Source organism: Alligator sinensis, unplaced genomic scaffold, assembly GCF_000455745.1.
Source record: "Alligator sinensis unplaced genomic scaffold, ASM45574v1 scaffold689_1, whole genome shotgun sequence".
In the NCBI taxonomy this organism is placed as follows: domain Eukaryota; kingdom Metazoa; phylum Chordata; order Crocodylia; family Alligatoridae; genus Alligator; species Alligator sinensis.
In genome coordinates, this window is record NW_005842816.1 from 647,762 (window position 1) to 657,269 (window position 9,508).

The following is a 9,508-nucleotide window of genomic DNA, read 5'->3' on the forward strand; positions in this document are numbered from 1 at the left end:
AACTTTATAGCTTATTCCTGATTTTATCACACCATTAATTGATTGAATGTGTGGCCTGGACACTACTTAAGATGCGATTAACCAGTTAATCATGTCTGTAGTGTAACATTGGTCAGGGGCCTAATACTTCAGTGAAAACCTGGGTTGGCATCACAGCCCTGAATGGAAGCACTCCAGGGTTAGGCCCTTATTTAGGAAAGCCTCCTACTTAAGATAGAATTTCAGCCTGTGTTTAAGTCCTATTTAAATCAGTGTTTTAAAACCAAGCACATATTTCCTTTCCTTAAAATAGATGTAAAGTAGCTCAAATTGGCTGCTGACTCATTGGCTCTTAAATCAGTATGTGCTTACCACTGAGTTTACCAACTAGACATCCCTCTATGATTAAACAATTGAAATGGGTTTTTAAAAATTGGGATTCCCCTCCTGACTCCTTTCCTCATTAGGATCAGTTAGCACAAAGCAGCACAGGCAGGAAGCTGCTCAGACTTAGGAGGGCTTTGGGGGTTGATATTTTTCTTTACCAGAGTGGGGCGAAGTCCACTGGTTTGGGTTGAATCACATGGTCTATGGTCTAAGCCAAAGAAATGCAGAGATACTTGAAATGCAAATTAAAGAGATAGTTGGGGGCAGGGGCAAGAACGAGAAAGACCTAAATAAATAACTTGGGTCAATCTGTCCAGATATCACATATGAGGACAGCCTTAATGAGAGAGGAACCTAAGGGGATTGGGGGGGCGCCCCTGCCTAAGGGCTGTTGTTCTAATGTACCTATGTTTATTTAAAAAGCTTTCCAAGGAGGCAGGGAGGGAAGCTACTGTCTCCCTCTGATAAAAAAAGGATGATTGAAGACCTCACCGGGGGCAATCTGCTCTCTGTCTTTGTACTCACTCTTGCCCACAAATCCCTCCATATTCAGGTAATGCAAGCTTGGGAGAAGGCAGTTATATCTGAAGACAGCGGTAGAGGAGAACCAGGACTCCTGGGGTTTTTTTCCTGATTCTGCCTTTGACATGCTATATGACCAAGTCACGTGAAACTCTCCTTCTAATTCGCCCATTTCTTAGCTGGGGGGTAATAATACTTATTTGCCTCATGGGGCAGGGGAAGTAAGAGATCTAAGCAATATTTATAAACCATGTTGGCTGAAAACTGGGTTAGAAAAATAAAGAGATTTGATTGATAAAGTACGTGTACACCTGGGACCAGATCTGCAGCGGATGTAGATTGGCCGGGCTCATTGGAGAAACCCGAAGTTACGTTAGTTAAAGATCTGACTTTATTATGTTGTGATACAGGGGGTTGATATGTAACGAATAATATTGTGGTTTAGGGCTACATTGTTTGCAACAAACTCTTGGCTGGGGATTGATATTAAATGGTTTCAAGCTGGAAACTACTGTGCTGCTTGCGAGCCAGCTTCTTTTTAGAGGACAAAAGCTTCCACTTTGGTTGCTGTCATGAGCCGACGCTGTGCTCTGGGTCTTGCGGAGAAAGCTGGCTGTGGAACGGATCCCGGCAGGTTGCTATAGATGGAGGCGCTCTTGTTTTTAGTTCCGGGAGATTGTTCTGCCAAAAGTTCAGAGTCAGTTCCAGCACTTGCTGACCCCTGCTGTCCTCATACACCTCACACTGGCCCTTATTTAGACAAAAGAAAAGAAAAAAGTCTTTTTCTCCTTCTCTTTCCCCCCTGCTCCTCTCTCCCCCTCCTCTCAGAGGATGCTGTCTTTTCTGAACAATGACATTTTCTCACTGCTGCTCATATACCCTTCCACTCACCTGAAAATGTTATTCCAGGTTCATCTTTGGTGTAAATCCAAACAAAGTCAAAGGGCTTGCTCCAGGAATCCACTGAGCCCTGTGCTTTAATTAAAATAGCTGTAAAAGAACAGGCATTTGAATGCTGCTATCTAAGGATGTGTGAAACATGGGCACGTGCACACTGCCCTTGACTCCTGCTGACATCGATGAGAGGCACGGTTGCTCAGAACCACGTTGTCATCAGCACCTTGCAGGACTAGGTCCTTTTCACAACAAATGCAATTCTATTCCAAAAATTACCTTTTGCTTTCCATTCTGTGCTACCCAGCAAATCCCAGTAATTAGCTCTTGTTTTGCGAATGAGAAGGATGTGGAACGATACAGCAGTATCAGAAAAGTTTGATGTATGGCTAATCAGGAGAAAATACGGCTATAGCAGCTTGGAAGTAGGACTCTGGACTCCTAGGGGCACTTGTACACATGTCAGGGTTTTAGTCCGTAGGGTTGCATTCTATGTCCCCTGAATTGAAAGGGTGATTTTTAATTGAAACGGTAGGTTTTATTTTTCTGTCCCTGTATATATATTATTGTCCTGGCAGCTGCAGGCACCTGCTGAAGGCAAAAGCAGTAAGGGGCCCAATCCTTTTTTTTTTCTTTGTACAGAGGCTGCCTGTCTCTCCTGCAGCCGGGAGGGCATGGGGGGTGGGTGGCATTAATCTGTGCCATTAATCTGTCAACTTGCCCCCTGGCTGCAGGAGAGGTGGGAAGACTCTGCTGAGAAAAAGGTTCAGGCCCCTTGCTGCTTCTCCTTTAGCAGGCTCCTGTGGCTGGCAGAATGCCTGGGGCCACCCGGGAATGGGCTGGCTTGCCCCTGGGGCAGTGCAGGGAGGCAGCAGGAGGGTGGCTGGGTGTGTTGGTGGCCAGAGGAGGTGGCGGAGACTCTGCATGGGGCACAGAGCCACCCAGGCAAGCTTCTAGCTTCCCCGAGAGCTCCCGGGCTTCCAGTGCCCTGTCTACCGCCCCTACCACCTTTTCCAGCCACCAACACACCCAGCCACCCTCCTGCCACCTTTCTGCACTGATCCAGGGGCAAGCCAGCCTATTCCCAGGCAGCCCCAGACAACCTGCCAGTCGTATGAGCCTACTGAAGGCTTTTTCTGCAGAGCCTGTCCACCCCTCCCACAGCTGGGGGTGGATTGACTAATAGCTGCAATGTTCCAATGATGCAAACTCATTTAAAACCACCAAAACTTGCATATGTGTAATGTGTGACGCAAAGAGAAATTTTCATCATGTCCATATCTTGACATCATCACATGTGCAAGCGCCTCTAGTCCCAGCTATGTTACTAGTATACCAGGTGATACAGCTTCATATAGGACATCTGCACAAACAGCACTTTTTGTGGAGGAATCATGATGGTTATAGCATCACCTGAGAGTGTCAGTCACTGAGGACTCCACTGTGCTGGGTGCTGAACTAAAACAAAATGATGATTTTGTGCAGTCCCCTCTGCACGATCGCACAGGTGGCGGGATGGCATCACCCGAGGGACCTGATGCAGATGGAGGATGGAAGACAGTCGCCTCCAAAACTAGACGTCACAGAACTAGATCTCACACTGTTAGCGCGCCTCCCCCAGTGCAGCTGGGGAATAGGTATGAGGCCTTGGCATCACTGGGAGAGAGTACCAACAGAGGCTGCGTCCACAGCTACTACCAAGCGGGGTGAAGGACAACCGGGCAGCCAGAGGAGAAGACATCGGGTCATCGTGGTGGGCAACTCCCTCCTGAGAGGAACGGAGGGAGCCATCTGCTGCCCACATCCCACAGTACGGGAGATATGCTGCCTGCCCAGAGCTCAAATTTGGGATGTCACAGAGAGGCTTCCAGACCTAATCCGGCCCACCGACTACTACCCCATGGTCCTCATCCAAGTGGGAAATGAATGATGCAGCCCAGAGTAGTCCAGATCAGGTCATGACTGACTACATGGCTCTGGGAGCTGGGCTTAGAGATTTGGGGGCACAAGTGGTCTTCTTGTCTCTCCTCCCAGTCAGCAGTCATGGCCAGTACCACAGCAACTTCATTGGTGAGGTCAACTCGCAGCTTCGGAGTTGGTGCCACTATGCAGGGTTCAGCTTCCTAAACCATGATCCGAACTTCCAGGATAGGGCCTTGCTGGGAAGTGATGGTCTACATCTCTGTCCAAAATGTAAGCGTCTGTTCTCTTACAGGTTGGCAGGCCGCTTACGTAGAGCTTTAAACAAGTTTCATCGGGAGACGGGGATGTTGAAGACAGCGTGAAACCAGGAATGACAAGCCACGAACCGCATGCTGGAAAAGACCAGGTAAGTATTAAGGGGCCCACTAAGCATCAGGATAGGGGAGTACTAGGGGCACCTATTGTGGGGCTTAGGTGTCTCTATACCAATGCTAGGAGTATGGGGAATAATCAGGAGGAACTTGCAATCCTGCTTCCAGACAAAGATTTCAACCTGGGCGAACAGAAACCTGGTGGGACCCTATCTATGATTGGGCAGTGGGCATTGAGGGCTACAGGCTATAGAGGCAGGATAGATTGGGGAAAAGGTGGGGGGGCATTGCTCTACACATTAATGAGCATTATACATCTTCTGTAATACAGATGGGGACAGAAGAAGGGAAGACGGAAGTCCTGTGGCTAGATTACAAGGGAGTAGGGGTAAAAGGGACTTGGTAGTGGGGGTCTACTACAGACCCCCACACCAGGAGGATGAGTTAGACCTAGAAGTCTTGAGACAGCTCTCAAGGGCAGTACACTCAAAGGACCTGGTTGTCATGGGTGACTTAAGTTACCCAGACATCTGCTGGGAGGAGCAGTTGGCCAGGTCTGCCTGTTCAAGCAGGTTCCTTTCCTGCATAGAGGACCTGCACCTAACACAGGAGGTATGCAATCCCGCTAGGGGAAATGCCTTACTCGACTTGGTGCTGACCACAGATGAGGACTTGGTGGGGGATGTGCAGGAACAAGGTAACCTAGGAGATAGCGCCCACCTGTTGATAGGATTCACTACCCGGAGTAAGGTGGGAAAAATAACTTGTAGGGCAGAAGTGCTAGATTTCCAAAAGACCAACGTCAACAAGCTCAGGAGAGTAGTTAGAGTGGGACTGAGGGGTAATAACATCGGTGAGTTGGGAGTCCAGGAAGGGTGGAAGTTCCTCAAGGGACTGATCCTGCAGGCACAAAGGGGTACCATCTCAGTACACATAAAGGGAGGCAAAAGAGCCAAAAAACCCTTTTGGCTGAGCAGGGAAATCCAGGAGAGCCTACAGGGGAAAAGAGAGACTTACAGGTTGTGGAAGCAGGGGGCAGCCACCAAGGCGGAGTATACCAGCTTGTCTCACGCTTGCAGGAAGCAGTGAGGAAGACCAAAGCAGAAACAGAACTCAGGCTGGCAACAAGGATTAGGGGTAACAAAAAGTCCTTCTTTAAGTACATAGGGAGCAAGAAGAAGGTACAGGGTAGCATAGGGCCGCTACAGGATGAACTACGGCAACTCATAACAGATAGGATGGATAAAGCTGAGTTCTTAAATGATTTCTTTGCATCTGTGTTCCTGGACATGGATGCAAACACACCTCCCAATGAGACTTTAGCCTGACTTAAGAGAGATATCAATCCACCAACAGTTAGCACTGACCTGGTGAAGGGGCACTTGGAGGGGTTAGATGTATTTAAGTCAGCAGGCCCCAATGATCTTCACCCACAGGTACTAAAAGAATTAGCCGGTGTCATAGTGAAACTACTGGCGCAACTGTTTGAAAGCTCGTGGTGCTCAGGGCAGGTCCCAGATGACTGGAAAAGAGCCAATGTGGGCCTATTTTCAAGGACAGGAAGGAGGACCCGGTAATTATAGGCCAGTTAGCTTCACCTCTATTCTTGGCAAGACCTTAGAAAAAATCATTAAGGATCACATTTGTAGGGGGCCAGTGGGCAATACAATATTAAGGGGCAACCAGCATGGGTTTATAGCAGGTAGATCCTGCCTAACTAACCTGGTCTCTTTTTAGGACCAGGTCACAAAGTGCTTAGATGCAGAAGTAGAGGTAGATGTTATTTACTTGGATTTTAAAAGGTTTTTGACATGGTATTGCACCCAATTCTTACAAGTAAGCTAAGTAGCTGTGACATGGATTGTTTTCACAGTCAGGTGGGTGGAAAACTGGCTCATGGGATGCACCCAGAGAGTGGTGGTGGATGGGTCAGTTTCTACCTGGAGAAATGTGGGCAGTGGTGTCCCCCAAGGCTCTGTCCTTGGATCAGTACTGTTCGATATCTTCATCAGCGATCTGGATGAGGCTGTAGAAAGCACTTTGTCCAAATTTGCAGATGACATCAAACTATGGGTTATAGTAAACACACTAGAGGGTAGGGAGTGAATTCAGGCAGATTTGTATAGACTGGGTAAGTGGGCAGATCAGAATAGGATGCAATTTAACAAAGATAAGTGCAAAGTGCTGAACCTGGGGATAAAAAATCACCAATAGACCTATAGACTGGGAAGTACCATTCTATGTAGCATAGCAGTGGAAAGGGATCTCGGAGTCATAGTCAACGCAAAAATGAACATGAGTTGCCAATGTGACAAGGTAATAAGTAAAGCTAACCGCACTCTCTCATGCATTAGAAGGTGCATCATGAGCAGATCTAGGCAGGTGATGCTCCCCCTCTATGCGGCACTGATCAGGCCACAGTTGGAGCACTGCATCCAGTTTTGGACGCCATACTTCAGGAGGGATGTAAATAACCTGGAAAGAGTTCAGAGGAGGGTTACTTGTATGGTTGAGGGCCTGCAGGTAAGATCTTATGAAGACAGACTGAGGGACCTGAATCTCTTCAGCCTCCACAAGAAAAGGCTGAGAGGCGATCTTGTGGCTGCCTACAAACTCACCCGGGGGGGCAGCAGGGGATAGGGGGTGCTCTGTTTATCAGGGCGCCCCTCGGGATTACTAGAAACAACAGCCATAAACTGAAGGAGAGTAGATTTAGATTGGATATCAGGAAGAAATTCTTTATGGTGAGGGTTGCCAAAATATGTAATGGACTTCCAAGGGAGGTGGTGCTTTCCCTTGGAGGTGTTCAAGAGGAGGTTAGACAAGCACCTGGCTGGGGTCACTTGACCCCAGTGCTCTTTCTTGCCCAGAGCAGGGGGCAGACTCAGTGATCTAATAGGTCCCTGCTGACCCTAGAAATCTATGAAATCTATTAAATATATGATCCCCTTGTCCTAAATGTACGACATATATATAAAGGGAGGGGGCGGGATATGGCAGGGGGCACAAACTGACACAGACTCTAAGAAGTGAAAACTGAATTTCTCCCAGACTACCTATTTCTCCATTCTCTTACTAGGTAAGCATCTATTCTTTAATGATGCTTCCCTTACCCTGTCCTACATGTCTGTGACATGAAACTGCAACTTGCCATCAGAAAAGCATTTATCATGAAAATGAGCCAAGGAAATTTCATAGATAACTCTGTATGTTATAACTCTATGTTATTATTACTATTAGAACTGAGCAATATAATTTTAAATGGCATTTTTCAAAGATCTGAATAGGTATAGTGAAATCCTGACTCCATCAATGTCAATGCCAAAATTTCCAGTGACTACCAAGATTTCTTTTGTGGCCCTTGTTCCAGTGATCTATCTAAATACTTCATCCTGCAAAGGGACTCAAGGAACAGAACACTATGCCAACAGTGTGTCTTATTTAAGTCCATGGGATCTCACACTGGCATAAGGGCATATGCAAATGGACCCTGTTGTTTTAATTAGGCACATCAAACAGATGACATAGCAGACAAAGGATATGAGAAAAGGAAGGGTAGGGGTTAAAGCAAATAAATATTTTTATAGCAAATTAATCTCATACGTCTTGGTATTTTTAGCAGAGCCTCAGGCAAAGCAAGAGGTGAGGAGCAGAGTACAGAAGGAGGAGGCAGAGATGGAAAGCAAGAGAAGCAAAGTGGGTTTTGTAAGAGACAGAAGAAACTAGGTAAAAGAAGGAGGAGTCTGGACAGGAAGGATCAGACCTTCAAAAGAGCTCAGCACCCAATGTCAGTCCAATGTGCTGAGTCCTTTGGAAAATCTGGCCACTGATTTAGGTGCATACATAAAATCTTTTCCACAGGAAAGGGAGAGGGTCCACAAAGACAAACAGAGCCACAAGGTGATGAGGATGGGCTCAGGGGCAGAATGGCAAGCACAGGAAGAGGAGCAGAGCTGCACAGATTATTAGAAGTGAGGAGTTTGAACTAGACACAGAACAAGACAGGCTGCTGGGGAAAGTACTCCGAGAGGGAGGAGTGTAGCAGACAGGGAAAAGGAGGATGTGATGTGAGCCCAGGGGAAAGAGAAGCAGGACACAAACCAAGGACTGTGGCACTGAGGATTAGGAGGCAAAAATGGAGGATGGAAATGCTCCTCCTCTGGCTACTTTTCTCCAGTGAGCATGTTGGCAGCAAGGTGGAAGGGATCACTTTGTGGAAAGCAACAGGGAACAAAACAAGGTCAGTTTTTCAGAGAGACCATTTATAATTCAGCAAATTAATGAAATTGTCCTTAAAAAGGAAGGAAGCTAGAGAAATTTCCATTCTTGCAAAATTTCAAATAAATGAGCTAGAAATTAGCTAAAGATTATCCCCAATTAGGATTGAGTCAATCTGTCCCACTCTGGAAGATCTTTGGGGATGTTTTGATGATGGTGAAGATCGCCTGACTCAGGCTGAACCAAATCCTGACATCCTAGAACACAGAAAGTTCTGCTCTGGACCCAATTCGAGGTCTAAATTTCACCATCCAGGCTCCCCTGTAAAACTAATCACAAAGGACAAAGAGGTCATGAATGTTGACACACACTCACATGACTTCATAACTCTGTTCCTGAAGATCTATGGCATGGGCTTAATGGAGCTGCGGCCTGAGAAGGGAGACAGATTGCACTGATGAGTTGAAATTATACATAGCTAAGTGCAGAGCCATGGCTGCTATTTGTCATTCTAAGATCACCTATTTGTCTAAAGAGAAAAAACAAATAATTTGTTGGGGAATAAGCAAGTGATGGGCTGTGGCCAGGTCTTCCAGAAGTGGGTGTAAGGCTCAGCACTCAGGGACCCAGCTGCCATCAGTACTCAAGGGCAACTATTAGGATGTCACTTCAGTTTCTCTCTCTCTGCTCATTGGGAGTGGGGGGTGGGAATGTATGTACTGTAAGGTGAACTAGGGAATGAAGATAAAAATCTGTGGTTAGGAAATGCTACAGCTTTATCTGTCACTCCTTTGATGTAGCAGGGTGAATTAATTGATAACAGAACCAGCCAAAGGAGATGTGGTCATGGCCTTCTGAACTGCCCTATTGCAAAGAAAATAACCCAACGTCGTCCAAAACAAAGGACAACCAGCATTCCACTAGTACCAAAGGACAAACCACTGTAAGCCAAAAGTACAGACTACCATTGCAGAGGGGTTATTATCACAAGGGAAGGAACAAAGACATGTTGTCTGGCACATGGGAAGGTGCTGCTCCTTGTGCTGGACTGCTTGGCCTCATTAAGTTCCATGGCATTTGCTCTCCCTGGCAGAAAGCAAAGTTTGGACTAAATATTCCTGTTTGAAAGTAATTCTTGTTCCACCTCCAGATGGCCAAAAGAATAACAACTCCAAAATGACCACCACACAGCAAGCCAAAACTTACCCCCAAAT